The sequence below is a fragment of the Ambystoma mexicanum genome, chromosome 7p (genome assembly GCF_040938575.1).
Source record: "Ambystoma mexicanum isolate Mex_15411 chromosome 7p, UKY_AmexF1_1, whole genome shotgun sequence".
NCBI lineage: Eukaryota > Metazoa > Chordata > Amphibia > Caudata > Ambystomatidae > Ambystoma > Ambystoma mexicanum.
This window is the reverse complement of record NC_090939.1, coordinates 815,511,463-815,528,880: the sequence shown is the minus strand read 5'-3', so window position 1 is coordinate 815,528,880 and position 17,418 is coordinate 815,511,463. Positions and strand designations below refer to the sequence as shown.

General features: G+C 41.1%; 1 protein-coding gene across 4 annotated transcripts in view; it reads left to right on the top strand.

Moving 5' to 3' along the window:
- The window catches only part of PHKA2 (phosphorylase kinase regulatory subunit alpha 2), an 840,998-nt gene that overhangs the window by 757,547 nt on the left and 66,033 nt on the right, over positions 1-17,418 (top strand). The gene's annotated exons all lie outside the window — the stretch shown is intronic.

Sequence of the window (17,418 nt, the reverse complement as noted above, 5' to 3'; positions counted from 1 at the left end):
AATACATAATATTCTCAGAAGTATACATGATATAGTGAAGCATATATATCTTATACTAAATTGCATATATCATAGGTTGAAATGTGTTTATCGTATGAAAAACCGTTGATATTGCATGGTGAAATTGTGATATCAGACCGAAAATTCCTATTATTAATTAATGAAAAGAAATATACTAGCAGATGAGTCCATCACTGGAGTCAGGACTGGAAGGATGTATAGCTCTAGGGAGTATACAGGTTGTTTGCCTTCTGTGGGTCTGAAGCCAACTGCATCAGTTCCTCTCGCCCTCCATAGAACATCTCTCGGAAGTCCTCAACTTCACTGGAGTAAAGGTGTTTTAGCCTAAAATGGATGAGATCCCCTTTTTCATTGAAAATGTTGGACATCTTCAAGAGGAATATGCCCTTTGGGAGCAGGGCATACTCTGGTGAGCTTCTTGCTTTGGCAGCACTGAACAACGGCGCCAGTGAAAGGCAAACCAAGACCAAGGGCTCGACACCTGAAGAGGGAGCTGCACAGCACTGAGACGGAGCCATGTCTGGTGGAGCTGGGACCAAGATTGCAGGTATGCAGCCTCTGTCGGCTTGACCAAGTGTGATGGGTCCTGTGGACACCATCAAGGCCAAAGCCACCAGCACCTTGACAAAAATGGCAATCATGTTCAGCCTCAACCTCTCCCATGCCTCAGGGAAAGAGGATTTAGTGGGGAACGGTTCCTGGGGTGTCAGAGTAGAGTCCTTCAAAGAATCTCTGGACTGGTGACTTCACTTCTTGGAAGATGAACAGGAATGATGCTTAGAGGAGTCACGTGGGAGCTCGACCTCTTCCTGTGCTTCTTTCTTTTCTTGTCTTTTCAAACAGGAGAACTTTCCTCTGTTCTTCCACTGATACTTTCCTGGGCTCTGCCCCTGGAGACCTGCAAGGGGTCCTCGTAGCACATTTGCCGCTGTAGGTGTCATTTCCAAAGTGTACTAAGTGCGCAGAAAAAAGGAACTATATACTGCCCCAATGTAAAATCCAGCGTGGGGCACGTACCAGCATAACAGTGCCAGCAAGACCAATGCCAAGCCCCAGTAATGCCCCCCTCGCCACCAAAGGTAAAAACATTTCCAATGTCAATCTGTGGGACGGACATCTATCAGAAAGAACATTACAGAGAGGTAAGTCATTTGTTCTTCTACTGAGACCACATGCATATTTATAGAGACTGATGTGGATACAGCATAGAATAAAACTGTTGAGTGGAAAATCATTTGGAGGTACTAAGAGCAGTCATTAGTCACATGCCTCTATCCTTTCTGTGACTGTGGCACCTTCACTTTGCTTCCTGCAGGTTTCTTCAGAGCAACAGAGATCATTATCATTGTACTATACAAGAAGCTTTGTCAAGTAGGCCACATCCATTGCTGTCATTGTCCTTTTCGGACTTCAAACCCAGCTATACAAGGAGCTTTGTCAAATAGGCCACATCGATTGCTGTCATTGACCTTTTCTGACTTTGAACACAGCTATGTTTTATTCTTCTGCTTTTGCAAATGCTTCTGATGTTTGGAAACTATAACAAAACATAATGTCATGCATTGGTGCCATTTCTCTTCTGGGTTGCTATTTAAACCTTACTTTGTTTGCAGTAAATGTCAAAGGAACATTTCACTGTGCAGGGTTGGCCTCTGGGTGGCAGCAGTGTGCCAAAATAAAGTGGGATTGTGGTGGCTTGCACCATTTTACAGAAAGCACATTTAAATTTGTTGTCACGCATTGCTTTGGGTTTGATGCATTTATTTTCGGTCGAGTGGGTAAACTAATTTACTCTACCTGCAGGTCTAGTGGAATTTGAAATAACTTGCAAGGTCTGAAAACTCACTAATGTCCTACTTCAGTGGTACACAAAACTACAGCATTGTTAATTTTTATTTGTATGCTACAAGTAACATCTGGTGGCGTTAAAAGTATTAGTACAACATTGCTAATCAAATGGGTTTGTTTGCTAATCAACAACATTTTAATTAGTAAACTCTGCTAATCAATTTTGGAAACCGAATGTATGCTTTGGATCACCTTCAAGAGTCTCACAAATACATATCTCAGATTGAAATAGGGGCAAACTTGCCAAAAATGTTGTCAAAGCCTTTTGCTTGATTAGTTGTTGAAACTTGTTTGACATCTCAAACTTTAAGGTTTTTGTGAGCTTTAAATGGTTTTCATCACTTTTCAGATTTCAGGAAAGATGGCTCCACATTGTATGCCCTATGTGTGTCAGCATTCCCCTTTCAAACCTCCTTTCCCCAAAAGCAGACTTTTTCATAAAGAAATACGATTTGTTTTTGTTGTTGTTCCTTTTTGGGTTGTAGTGTTGCTTAATTCCAAAACAAGTGGGTACAAATGTATGAAACACTTCAATAGAATTAATGAAGAAAATATGGATGGTGCTGCTTGAACTTTGTGCCAAAATTAATTTTATTGAGGGGTATGTGATGGCAAGTGGTCAATTGCTTTAAAAATCTTCAGATCCATTACAGCCTGGCGTGTTGGCCCCGGGCAGAGGTACCTTAACAGACACAAGAATAACTGTAAAATCTATAAAATGTCAGACTCAAGATCTTGATGACGTTTATCTACAGACTGAGAATGTGTATTTAGATATTGCTGCTGACCCTATAGTCCCTGTTTCTGTTATGGACATGGCTGAGGAAGCTTGTCCTAAGGATTTGGCAATGAGTGGGGGTGAAGCACCAGTGGAGGATCCATTCCAGTAACAGAAAGGAAGGAAAGAAAACCGAAGAATATTAAAAATGCTCAACAAAAAAACAACAAAAAGGTGTCCCAGAAGTTCCTCCGCTCACTTAAATGTGCTGAGGGATCATTGATGGAACCCACTGTAGACCTAACCTTGGGTTCAGATGTCTTTACAGTAAGGGTAGGTGAAGAGGCGGCCCTAGTAATGCATCCCTAACCCCAATATTTCAACATCAGGATCCCCAAATAGGGAAGTCAATTAAGCCACAAAATATCACTAATACACAACCTAAAGGTCTTATTACTAGGTTATTAAAACCCATACCAGAGATAGACCTGATTAGCCAAATGGTCCTGATGTCTATTTTGGACCGGGATACAGCTGAGGAAGAGGACTTAGATTATTTAATCAAACATCTGGAGGCCGTTTGTAATGTAATGTAATCCAAGTAGGGTTGAAGTGAAAACGCAGCCAACCAAGATCATCAAATATCTAATACTTTTAAATTACCCCATATGGGCGACTTGCTTTTGGGCTCTAAGGCTAATGGTATTGAACCAATGGTTGAGGATCAGAGGGGGCTGATTTGATCTATGGCACACTTGAACGTTTGTTCTCAGTAAATGGTTCCTTTCCCCTGATTAGACGCTATGTGTTAGCCTTCTTTAGGGAATTACCTAGCCTACAATATTTAACGACCAAGGATTTGGCCCAAGTTGAGTTTATTGACTCTAAAAGAGTTGATTTGGTGAGACTTGGTTTCCATTCGGAATTGGTTAAGGACATGCTCTTATGGAAATGTATAAAACTGAAGCAACTTGGGTATTTGATTACAGATTCTGTAGCCCTATTAGCCCTCCCAGATCGCCCGTCACTACCTAAATCGACAGTGGGCCTTAATCAATCATTTGTTTGTGAGCCTTTAGTGGTTACAATATGCTCTGAAACATCTTTTGGGCAGTCTAGTCAAGGGGGGGACTGGGAGAAATGAAGGGTTTTTTTTATGATTGGGCCCATATTCTAAGTTCATGCATGTAAGGGGAGTTATGGATCTAAATGAAATCAGCACTCAACGGTGGTTACCTGGAATACACATGACTTTAAACATCTGGTGTCAAATTACACTTTGTGGACTATTGCAGATTTCATTTGTCTCCAAGAGACGTTACTTATGGATATTTCCGTTATTGACGGGTTTGAAATCTGATTTGAACAAACATTTAAGGGCTCAAGGAGATGACCCTATTGAGGGCTCGTGTGTGCTCTCCGACATACCACTGGCATGGAATCGTACCAAAATGTAGACTTGACAAATGCGACGGCCGAAAATGCAGACTTTTTTTTTACCCCACCTTACACCACATATATATGGAGGGGTATAAAATATAATCTTAATATGGGGGAGTGCGGGCGGTCTCCCCCCGCATATATTTGTGGTGTAAAGGGTTAAAAAAAGTCTGCATTTTCGGCCGTCGCAATAATCACATAGCTCCCACTGGCATTAATATGATCAATTTGAATCTGGGGAGACATGATATTTTGGGTGTTAGTCTTTATTAAGTTGAAGAAGAATCAGCGCTTCATTGGACAAGTGTAGTTTGGAATGTCTATTTTAATTCAGCTGTAATTCCTGTGCAGCTATTTATGGACCATATTTCAGAGTATCTATAGAAGTTTGTAGTTGATTCAAGAACTAGTGTTTTAATATTGGGGTATTTTAATAGCAAATGTTTGGATCAGCACTATTATGAAACTAATGGAAGGAAGGCCTCAAACATCGCAAAAGAAAGAGGTTTAGTTATCAGGTCTATATTAGAAATGTGGGATATAGCACTACTAAATTATAACCAAAAGGGAGATATTCTGGCACAATATACCTTGGCTAATATGGTGGTGGAATCAAATTTGGATTACATGTTTATCTCCAATGATTTGGTAGCTAGATGTGAGAACTTGCTGATTTCCTCTAGAGAAGGTAATGACCATTGGCAAGTCATTGTGAACTTGCAGTTAATGATTACACTAATTGTAATAGAAATCCACTGTGTTAGTCTAGAAATAAGGGGTAGAGAGCATACAGTCTTTGGCGACCCTCTTTGGCTACTAGATATAATGCCAAAGTGAGCGATTGGAATAAGGAGGACATATTGGCAAGGTTTGATCCGGTTAAATTTGTGCCCTCAATTCAAGATCTTTTGAGAGGTTTGGTGCTTGTTAAAAACCTGGATACAGTCCTTTTTTTGGGAAATTATTTGCACAAATGTAATCTTACACTAAGGTAAAAGAAAAAAGAGAACTTAGATCCAATATTCGCTTAGCCATTAAGCAAAGCGGGAACTGTGCATTGAAAGTAAAAAAAATTGAAGCAGGCGTACAGAAATTGTCTGAAAAAGCTTTGGCACATAATGTATCAAAAATATGCCAAATCAATGCTAGACGTGTTGCATTCTGGTATGGGGCTGCAATTTTGGTCATTACTAAAATCAATAGTCCAACAAAAAGCCTTGCCAGTACAACCTATCTTGGGATTCATACGATATGATATGATGAGTCATTTATAATTCGCCTGTACACAAGCTTTTCTAGGCATGACAAGACAATGGAGGGGACAAAACAAACTATTTTACTAGGCATTGGGACATTCAGATCGTGCAAACCAGATTGGTTTGAGAAGGCCATTTTGAGGAGCTATACCGAGATAGAAACGCACCTAATAATATGGCCTTGTTTGATCCCATTTTACATAGCGGTATGGCTTCTTGGAACACCGTGGACATAGATGGGAAAGATGTTTATGTTGCATTTATGAAGGCCAACAGCTCTAATTCCCTAGGGCATGAAGGCCTTTGAAATATGACCTTGAAATCTAATCCCTCACCTTGGGCAAGGGTTTTGCTTGATCTATTTTATAACATCACAAGAACGTCTATTTTCCCTCCTTTATGTCTAGACGCAATTGTAGTAGTTATACGTAAAGCGGGTGATCGGCTGAATTCGAATAATTATCAGTAGTCTTTGTTGCTGGATGACTTGTATAAAAATGTTTCCTAACTTTTGCTGAGGCCACTTTTTTCTTGGGCAAAGGAAGTACACTGTTTAGATGACAAGGTACTAATACATTACTGAACTGTCTGGTGCCAAGGCTTCTAGTTGACTAGGTGGCTGCTTCTAAGAGAAAGCTGTATTTTGCTTTCTTAGACATAAGTAAAGGTTTCGATTGCATCAATAGGCATAAACTATGGAGCAAAATGTTTGAAAAGGGATGCCCCCCTCTGTCATCCTCCATGTTGATGGCATTGCATTAATGCACCAGGTTTCAAATAAAATTGTACCAAGTTGGAACACTTTTGAATTGGTTCAAACAAGATGAGGGTTACCCCAGGGGTGTGTCATTGTCCCGTTTTTGTTTAATATGTATATCGCAGATATTGGGAAATCCTTGAGGGAGGTCCGAGCAAATCCCTCAAGACTGGGTACGCATAAGGTCCATTACCTTCTTTAAGCCGATGACCTGGTGCTTATTGACCATACTCCAATTGGGCTGTAACCCTCATTGTAGGCGGTCAGTAGGTACTTCAAAGACTTGGATTTAGATCTCAACATCTCCTAATCCAAGGTTATGATGCAAAATTTGGGGAAAGGTACAGCAAGGCCACAGTATAATTGGAATGTTGACGGTCTAACTCTTGGTGTGGTAAAAAGTTTAAAATGGGGGTTCATCTGCGTGACAAGACCTTGCAGGCCTCTCGAACGGCATTGTTAAAATCCCTAACTGGAAGTACGGCGGCTCAGATGAGAGCTCTAGACAGGAGATTCTGTAGATTTTCACTGAAACCAGCATTAACAATGTAGAACCCAAAAATTGTGTCGAGAATAATACACAGGCCGAAATCCTGGAGTATGGCTGGGTTTGGTAAAGCTGGAGGCAGACATTTGAAAGAAGGTGCTGGGTGTAGCTGTTGGGACCCCTTATGCTGCTATTGGCCATGAACTTGGTTTAGTGTCTATTAATACACGTGTTGAATGGAGACGATTAATGCAGTTAAAATCTATCCTGTTACATCCGGAGAATACTTTTTTTGAGGTTCTTCGTGAGTTACGGATAACCCGTGCATGTACAATCTTGAATGCATGGATTGCCACTACTCAGCTCATATTGGCCAAGTTAGATTCTTATGAAGATAAGTGAATGCATCACCCATTAAGAGTTAAAAACAAAAAAGGCCAAGGAACAAGATTGGATAGTAAACAGAGAAAAGTTGGATGGGTATACCATTTTTGATAACTTTCAATTTGATATTAAGGCACATAATACATTACAGCCATACCTAGAAAAACATCCCACAAGGGAGTGCTGGAGATTTATGCTGAAAATAAAGCTGAACTTGTTCCCTACTTTAGATATATTGGGAGCCAGAACTAAAATTCCAAGGAATGGGAGATTGGGTCAGTATTCTGCTATGGATATAGAGACGCTAAAACATTTAATGATATATTGCTCTGCTTTGATGGAATGTTGCTCTCTAATTTTCAACGGCTGGAAGTTAGAAATCCTGATTGTATGAGAAAGGTTGTGGCACTTTCTGTTGATTAATCCAGGGGATAAACTCTTTTTAGCAGCTAAGAGGTTTTTTAATTTGATCTTTTTAGATTACATGTTTTTTCTCTCTTTCTTAAATATTCTATAGATTTAAAATGTGTGTATACATCTTATAATGTTGACTGAATCCATGCACTTTATACAGTGACTATTTAGAAATTTGTATTGTATTTTTATGTATTCTTTTGTGGTTTAATGTTCTTTTTTTAGAATTTTGTATGGAAAGAATGAAATTTACTGTCTTAATTTCTTTAATGTAAATGTAGGTTTTAGCTCCTAAAGTTAAAGCTTGATTCTCTGAACAATTTACGAATGAAGTATGTGCATGAATTCTGGACTAGGATGTAACTATGCATGAATATATTGATACGGCTTAGGACTGTGAAAATAGGAATTTGAAGTTGTGAATTGCATTGCTGAGGGAATTTTGAATTAAGTAGTTACAATGAATTCTGGAGTAGGAGAACACTATGAAAATTAATTAGTCATATTAATATGGTTTAGGTATTGTGACAATGTGAGTATGAATTAAGTTAATTGTATTGCTCATGGAATTTGAATTATGAATTATGCACTTAAATACACATCCTGGATATTAGGGATTGTTGTGCATGTTAAAATAAGTGATGTCTAATGATGGTGTTTTAAATTGTTTCTTACTGTTATTGTTGTGAAAAGATAAATTGTTGTATCAAATTAACTTACTAACAGGTTTGTTAATAGGCCCCATGGGTATTGCACAAACCAATCTTGAAGGGGATGGTTTGAATGAGAGATAACCTGGCATCTATCTACAGTGCTAGGGTGATATCCCCGTAACGCGTTTGTTTCTCATTGTCACTTTACTCGTTTTTACATGTTGTTCATGCAGTTTTCCTCATTGTCCTATTCCTCTAATTAAAAAAGAAAAACGTTATGTGTGTGTGTTGGGGTAGAGGGTTGGGATGGTAAGTGGTGGGGTGAGGGAGCGGGGCTGTGGGTTAGAGGGAGGGTTGTGGAAACCCCCATTTAATAACAAAAAGGGACAAATAAGACAATGGGGAAAAGTACACGAGGAAAGTGCAATTAAGGAAAGTGACGTCGAACTGTAAACGCAGAACCGATATGGTATCTCAATTTTAGCCCTAATTTTCTTCTACCTGCCCTTATCTGGAACAACTGAAGTTTGTTGATATTTTCTTGGATAAGTCAGCATACAAGCTGTTTCAGTCATCCAGGATGCAGCAGTGCCAAGTTAACGGCTCTCACTAATTCCACTTTGTTGGGGTGTTTTAGCAAAGGAAGAATCTTCTTCAGTCTTGCCCCCCCCCCCTGCTAGCCAAACAGAACACAGCAGCACAATTCTACCCCTACTCAAACACTCACATATCAACCCAGGTGTCTACCAGTCCAATGGCTACAAATATTCCAAAGAATCACTTTCGAAGTATTCTGCATCATATGCAAGGCCATCCACCTCAAAACTCCAGCCTCCCATCACAACAAACTGAAACCGATCACCCACACAAAGACCAGACAAGTCAACCAGGTGGGGGCCAAGGTGAAAGCAGTATATCACTCATTGTGTATGTTGAGAAATGTCCTCCCGTTCATTCAGATGGAAGATCATGCAGTGGTGGTGGGGGCACTGACTAACCTGCATCTCGACTACTGCAACAGTCTGATGGCAGTGATCCCAGCAAAACAAATTCTCAGACTACAGAAGGCCCAGAATGTAGCTGTTAGGCTGATCGGACACCTGAGGAAGAGGGACCACGTCTCGGCCGTACATAGATCTCTCCTCTGGCTTATGGTAGAAGATTAAATCAAATTCAAAGTGGCCTGCCTGATGTACAAATGTCTTAATGGGCTAGCTCCGGACTACCTCACGGCTAGGGTGCACCCTTATTATCCAACAAGAGACCTCCGTTCTGGAGATAAATCACTGATTTGTGTACCTCGGTCTAAACTGGTATCCAGGGGGGACAGGAGATTTGCTGTGTTTGGCCCCAAGCTATGGAATCAGTTCCCACTGGAAATCAGAACATGTAATTCTTTGGGACTGTTCAGAATGCTGTTAAAAACGTTTTTGTTCAGATGAGTACCTTTACTTACAAGATCATATACAGTATTCATACATTTTACTCCTGGTTGATAGTTATCATCTGCGCCCGGATAGAGTTGAGTCTGTTTGGTGTGCGCTAGAAATCTCCAAATCAAATAAAAATCAAACCAAAATCTCCTGCACATTGCACTATGCAAACTACTCTGCACACAAAAGCAAGTTTTCACCTAATGGGCACCCAGAGCCTGGAATGCACTCCCACTCTACATCCATGCCGCACCTTCCATTACAACCTTCCACTAAAGCCTCAAAACATACTTCTTTCCTTTCACCTAGCCATCCAGACCACGTCCCCTCCTATGCTTTGCCTATCCTAATCTTATTAGCCTGTCCTGAAAACAATGTAACTTGTTTTTCACCTCCTCCCTTTTGAACTTTGTAAGATTCTACATGACACTCTGGCCAGGGCCAGCACTACTAAAAATAGTTTAGAGGCACTCAAAGTGCACGGGTCAAGTGCAGTTTTGACAACAGTGAGCGGGAGAGGATGCTGAATCTTTCTTCGTGATCGAAGTTCCTGTTGGCAATCTAGTTGTTTTACATGACAAACATTATATAGAGATCAGCAACATGCAATGGTGCATGCGCTATGTGCACGGGTCAAGTCCAGTTTTTCAGTAGGGTTCAAATGAATACGTTGTTTGTGACTTGACTGAATAACTAATTCCCTGTTGCACTGCCTGCCCCTGTATAATCTGCAATGCAGTATTTTACAGCCATCTGACACTACCTTAACAACTATAACGGCTCTTCAAACTATCATAACAACAATGTCTGCGCCCAATGTTTTCATCAACTAAAAGGCAGCATTAAAAAGTGTAGAAGATTCCTCTAATCCAGTTTTGAACTCTCTGCGGCAACTTATTACTAAAGTAACAGACTTCTTAGAAGTGATAGAAGGAAAGTCTGGAAAAGAAGGTCTCCTTCCCCTATCTACTTCTTTTTACGAACCCAGTCAGTTCCCAAAACCCTTGGGGACATTCTCTGTTCTGGCCTCACCATCCCTCATCCACTTGGCATTGACTGCCTGTTACTTAAGGGCACAGACATCTCAAGGATTGAGACCACCTGAAAGGCGTTATAAATGCAAATCGAAGGGATTGCTGTCAGACACACCATCAATTTATTTCTGAACACTTGCTTCCCAGCTCAAGCTCTTCTTTATCATCTTCACAATTTTCAGGTATGTCAATTCACAAAGCAATTAAGCCGGGTCCAATATCGATTTCAGCTCTTACTCTGGAGCTAGAGTACATAGTCAAACTTTATGACAATATAAACAACAAAGTCAAGGCACACAATACAAAGCTTAGTAATATCCAAAAAACATTGGACAAATGGGACAATCAAAAAACATTGGTAAACAGTAGTTATTTTGGAATTACAACCACACAGCGGGATGCCCTACTTAGTGATACGCATCTAGTTTATAATGGAGAACTGGGCCTCTCCTATAACTCTAGTGCCATTGTATTGATAAACCTGCTGGATGTTAACCTAAAGGACATAACCTCTAATGACACAATAGGCACAGTGAAAGAAAACAGAAAATCAGAAAATGGTTACCACATCTTGGTCTTCCTCTAGGACATTTCTGGGAACTTTAAATGTAGAATAGATGATTACACTTCCTGATATTAGTAGGTCTGCAGTGCCCATGATGGACTTAGTGAAAAGGAGCCAACAAAACCTGGAAAAGAATAAAGTGGGCAAAAAGAAATCTAAAATAAAAAATTAAAAGGCCCAGATAAAATCTAAGGGAGCTATCACTTCGTACTTACTTAATACTAAACATATGGAACAGTCGATAGTTGCTGATACAGAAAAGCAATATGATCGATTAATATTGGACAAGAAAGTTGATATTAATCACAGCGAAAAAAGTCAACTTTTGGAGTTACCAGTTGAAACAAACTGTGGATACACCACATTAAATTTGGTTTCTTGAATGCAGATCCCTAGAAGAGATGGTATACCGTAACAGAGGAAACCCTCTGACATTTTGTAAGATCTGGGACAAGTGGGACTCACTGGGATGAGAGGTGGGTGAGGTTCCATTGGGGTTGGAAGAGGTAGGGGTTGGGCTGTGGGTGGACTGGGTAAGGCGGGGCAAACATCATTGTATAACTGTTGATGAGCACAATATGCAATGTCATGTGATTCTTTCATTTTCTGTTAGATACATTCAGTTAATCAATACAGAGTTATAAAAAAAATTGGATTCATGTGTAAATGATGCTAACTCTATGGTTTTGAGTAGAACAATAAAGAGAGTTACAACTTTGACTTGCACTATAACTCCTCGGAATCTTAAATTATGTGACAATAAGGAGAATTCCCATTTAATGTAGGAAAAGGTGTGGTTGGCAGACTATGAAAAGCTGATCCTTTCTAATGGATAGTAAGGGTTCCAATGTGTCGGGGGGCAGCGTATCCAAGAGTAAACTCCCACAAACCGAGGCTAAACAAACTATATTAAAGAAAATGCCCTCTTGGACATGCACTCCTCCAAAGAACAAAATCAATGTAAATCAATTAATAATTATAATAAGGTATATTACTTACTAAAAATAAATTCAGAAATGCTTACCTCAATGCCAATTCAATGTCTTAATACAAAGTGTGTTAGTAAGTGGTGACAACTATAAGTACATAACGCAGACTGAATGGCCTTCAGTTTCGGCCAAACTCAGGCTTATCAAGGCAATACTAGAATATCTTTGTGCAATTGGCACAGTAATGAAGGCGAATGTGCGAAGATTTACAATCCGTAAAGCAAAATAAACTAATAATCACTTACCATCATTCCAGCAACTGTACAAACTGACTTGGTTGTGCCACCACAACTGAGAGACTGGCACACGCTCATCTTTTGCCTATTTTGCCTCATCCAGAAACATTGCTATGAGGGGAGACAGGTGATTGAACATATAACTTTGTATATAAAATATCACTAATAGATAACATGGGCGTAGGCCAAAAAATTACAATAAGCGTTTCACACAAAAGACTTCACAAGTATTATATCATTTGTAATCACGTAAAACATCTTTTGCTGTATTTTACAGAACACCCATTTTCATTGTCTTACTGATTCATATAGTGCCTTTGCCAAAGCGCTGTACAAAAAAAGAATACAACGGTGCAATAAATATGAACAACAGTTTGAGCATTGCATAGGTTAGCGAGCAGTGGAAAGAAGAACATATTTCAGATTTAAATGTAAGGTAAAAAGGGAAGGAGAGGATCAGATTTCAGGGAGAAGGGGAGCCAATGTTTAGGTGCCAGGACTTAGAAGGGCCAGAAATGGAAGAAAGCACAGGGTGATTTGGGTACCATATGTCGGAATAGACATTGGGAGCAGATAGAGCTGGGGTGGACTTAAAGAGAAAACATTCGCCTTCTCCGGAAGTTAAGTGTGGCGCCAGATTTTTTGCACGATTAATCGTACTACATTGTATTGAGCTACACCCTGAGCCCCCAATTAGAAGCTTCACCATAAGAACAGGCACGCGCGCGCAACCGAGAAGTACACTGAAGTGCTGCTTACCCGCGTTGGTCTCTGCTTCCCTGTGGACACAGTTGTATTAATTACTGTTGGTACAAGTATATCTTCATTATACACCCCCAGTAACTTGTATGAGCCTCTAACCTTTGCTTTTATTCTAATAGTACGTTGATTTGTGTTATTTCCGGATTGTTACAAGATTAACCGTATTACATTGTATTGAGCTACAAGCTCCGCCCCCAATTAGAAGCTTCACCATAAGAACAGGCACGCGGGCGCAACCGAGAAGTGCCTGTAAGTGTTGCTTGGCCGAGTGGTGATCTAGGGACGTGCCAGTAATTACCTTAGTAGGACTCGCCTGTTCGCCTCGAGCCATCAGACACGGTATAATTTCCATTTACTGTTTAGTCGCATCCAATTGCTTTATCATTCTTCATGCCCAGATGCCCGTATACCCTGAAATTCGGGATGCCGTCCCAAGTTGAAACCGCAAGAGTTTCTTTTTAGCTTAGACGCACCCCGCCAAGACATTCTCTGACTGCCTTATCAGCTAACAGAACTAACACAACGGCCACCGTTACACCAATAAGAAAAAATCCAGCAGGTGACATACAAGGGTTCTGCCTTCCTCACATGGAAACAGAGCCCACGGCCGACTGTACTCTTGTATCTCCCACTGTGACTGCACAGCTACCAAATTTATCAGAACCAAACAACATCCAAACAGAGTGTGTTGTCATTCCTGATTCACTTGTGGCTGCTGGATTTAACAACACACCTATATTAATGTTAGAGACCATGTTGCCAGTACTTGTCCCTTTGAACCCTAACTTAATAGACTTAAGTGTAGCCAACCAAAGTCTGTGCAAAGACTCTTCCCTACAATCTGAGTCGGTTGTAGCATACGAGTTGACTCCTGTCTCTGACATTGCAAGTATGGGTTCTGCTGACATTCTAGCCGTGCAAAAAGATAATAGCACCCCTCCGTGCAGCCCATTATGTTCGGACATGCTGTACAAGAATCATCAGTGCTTTCCATATCTTTTTCCCGCCCTACTCCTCGTGATACCGTTTCTTTTCATTCCTCTTTTCAATTGCCAACTACAGTCCAAGATCCTGTTCCTCCTCAGGCAATACTTTCATTTACTAAATTGTTTGAGACCTTAGATGCTAAAATATCTTACCAATCTACTTTAATAAATCGGATTTTAGAATGGATCTTGAACGTACAAAAAGATAGTTTAGTGTATTTCAATACGATACCGTCTTTAATGCATAATGTGGCGCTCATGAAACAAACTTTACGAGAGAGCCTGACGCATGTCTCTTTCAATGCACCCATTCAATTGTCCAATTTAGAGGCTTCGGTCCTGCCTATATTCACTGAAATAATCTGCCCTTGCGATGTCAATGTAATAGATCAAATACCTCGCCGTGATTTGTCATCTTCTGAAGTAGCGGATAATTTAACGAACACAGGTATTAACCCCGTATACCCAATGTATGACATTTTTGCAGAAAAAAAGCCCAGAACTGGTCAAACTTTGCCTAACACCCAGTCTGGGGGAAAGAAAACAAAAAACAGGAAAACTCCCCAACTTCCATCTAAGTCAAGTACAAAACATTTTCTTCGAGCTATTACCATTCCCAAGAGACAATCTTCCATTGCTAGTATAGCGGTGGTTAAAAAATATAAAAATATTTCACGTGCTAAAAAGGATCCTTGTAAACAGTGCCCTCCCTAACTACAGCACCCTGACTATTCCTCCCGACCCTCCATTGGACGATTTAGTAACAGCTTTAACTGTTCAACAGAATATAGATAAGACCTTCAAAGCTGTTCCCGTCCTCTTCATGTACGATAGTACCCTTGAAGGCAACACAACTAAATCAGGGCAACTCGAGACGTGAACAACGAAGGATAGAGATCCAAAAATCAATATATTATATAATGAATATGTCTCAACAACTTGACTGTGAAGTTCACTCCTGTAACCTTGTCGAATTCATTAAGATGAATATTTAGTATGTTGATTCTAATATGGTGTTTATTAATGAAAGCACCTTGTTAAAATACCAGATCGTAACTTATTGCTGAACAATCTGCGGTTGAAAAACAGCTGCCATGCCCACCCTATCAGGCAATACACATGCGGCACAGAGCCCGTTTAAAATTACACGCGCAGTATCCTACGCAAAAACACAGAACACCATTGTGGCCCGGGCTCGACAAAGGAAATGACATGTACCCAGGGCGTGCGGCGCAAAAGCTGCCATTTTCATGTGGCGCGAAGCCGCTACGATAGTCAAGCGCTGCACTATAACCCCGGATCCCAGAGACTGCCATCACGGCCATCTTCGATTGAATCCTTCAAATATCCAACGCGTGCGACTGCCCTAGGGAGCCCCCACCGAACCCTAAAGGCCACAGTTGCAAGCGTGGCACGGCAGCGACCACACTGTGTGCTCAACAAAACCACACAGAGGCGGCGCAAACATAGCTAGGCTACATTTTCCTTGACGCAGGCTCACGTATTCCGTGCGCCGCTGCAGCAACATTTAGTGAGTGCGGATCCCGTGGGCGCACCCGCACCTTTAAATGAATGCAATCCGATAACCCCAAACCTTGGAGGAGGCGCCAGTCGGCATCATTCCTCCCAGTGAGGGCCGGCACCTGGAGCACCAGAGGCCTTCGACTCCAAACATACAATACCAAACAAATCTCCATCCTAGTGGATCTGGGGCGATGGTCCCACTCCTGCTGCTACACCTTCAGACTTTGGGCCAGTTCTTCCAACTAAATGACAAATGGAATTTGGAAATTAGAAACCCTTAGCTCTGGTTGGGATGTGCATTACCTTCTGGGTATCGTGGGGAATTCTGCTTTGAAGCCAGGCCACCACATGGCCCCTACATCACTCCACCAGAGATCAAGGCGCAGACGCATGAACGTCATGCACCTGCTGGGGATGCCGGCAGTATGGCCAGGCTGCAAATAGTCCGACAGGAGTTTATGTGCCAAAGGGCATTGGTGCATACAAATAAAAAAAGAATCGCATATAGTTAAGTGCAGTAATTTTGCTCCTACTTCGGAGCTTGCACAGCTTCCACAAGAACAGCAGCAGGCTGCCAAACGTGAGCGAGAGGGGGAAAGCCCAGATGGTGCTTTGGCCATTTCATCGCCACCCACTGCAATTTGCCATGGCAATGCCATACACTACTCCTGAACTCCCTTTTTTTTAACCTTTTTACATTTCCAATACCAATGTTTTTGCGATTAGGTGGCTTATTCAACCAATGGGCTAAAACCAATACTTGGATATCTTGATCATTAGTACACAAATGCACCCATAGGACCACCCTTAATCCCACTTGACATGCACCCAAGGTTACACAAGTCATCACAGCAGTCTCATCACTCACAAGGTCATTCACCCACATGCAAACTTCGGGAAAGAGCAGTCATGCATCACAGATCACTGACCCCCTCCTTAAAGTAATGACCAAAGGTACTTTGCAGGCCTAATACCTTTGGAATTGTCATCCACTCCTGATACCATTGAGCAACTAGCAACATTTTGGCAGTGTTAGTGTTAGAGCCTTGGCCTTGTTGAGAGCTCTCCTATCAGATCTATCACATCAACTTAAGATCAGGTGTTTCCTCTGTGGTCAACATGCTTGGATCAGATGTAGCCCTATGTTTTGCTACATTTACTCACAATCTTTAGCCAATATTTTAATGTGGAATTCAAAATGCATATGAAGCAAGAAGTTCTCATTGGAAAGGAATACAGGATTTCAGACAGACAGTGTACTTTCTCTGTACAGAATACTATCCACGCCTGTCAAGGGAGTTTCAAGAAATGAAAACACATTGGTTGGCCCTCAGTGAACATGAAAGGCTAATCCTGGTCTTGTGGCACTCACTTTTCTCTGAAAGCACATTCACTTGGTCGGAATCCTTTGGACACATCCCACTGTTGTCTGAAATTCACAGAGTTCTTTGAAATCAGTGTGTCCCTGACATCTCAAACCTTCATGGTCCTGAGGAACTGAAATCATCCCCTCAAGGTGATCCGTGTACTAATTGCAAATGGCTTCATCTGACCATTGTGCTGCGCTGTGTACTCTGCAAAAGGTAGTAACTCCAGAGAAAGGCCAATCAATCAGAACTAAATTGAACACCTGAATGTGTGGATGGTGTTTCATCTGCTGTAGAGACCTCTCCTATCCATTGAGATGGCCAATTCGACAACTATCGTAGAACAGTTCTATCATTGACTGAAGTGCTGTGGACATTTTGCTCCCTTTGAAATAGTTTGCAAATTGTTTCTACCTCCCTCCCTCAACCCAACTAACAAAAGGCAAGTCTCAATTGAAGCATTAATAGAGATCTCAATATGGTCCAGTCACTAAATTGGGACACTTGCAATTTAACAAGCTTGGAAAGAAGGAAGCCTCATAGA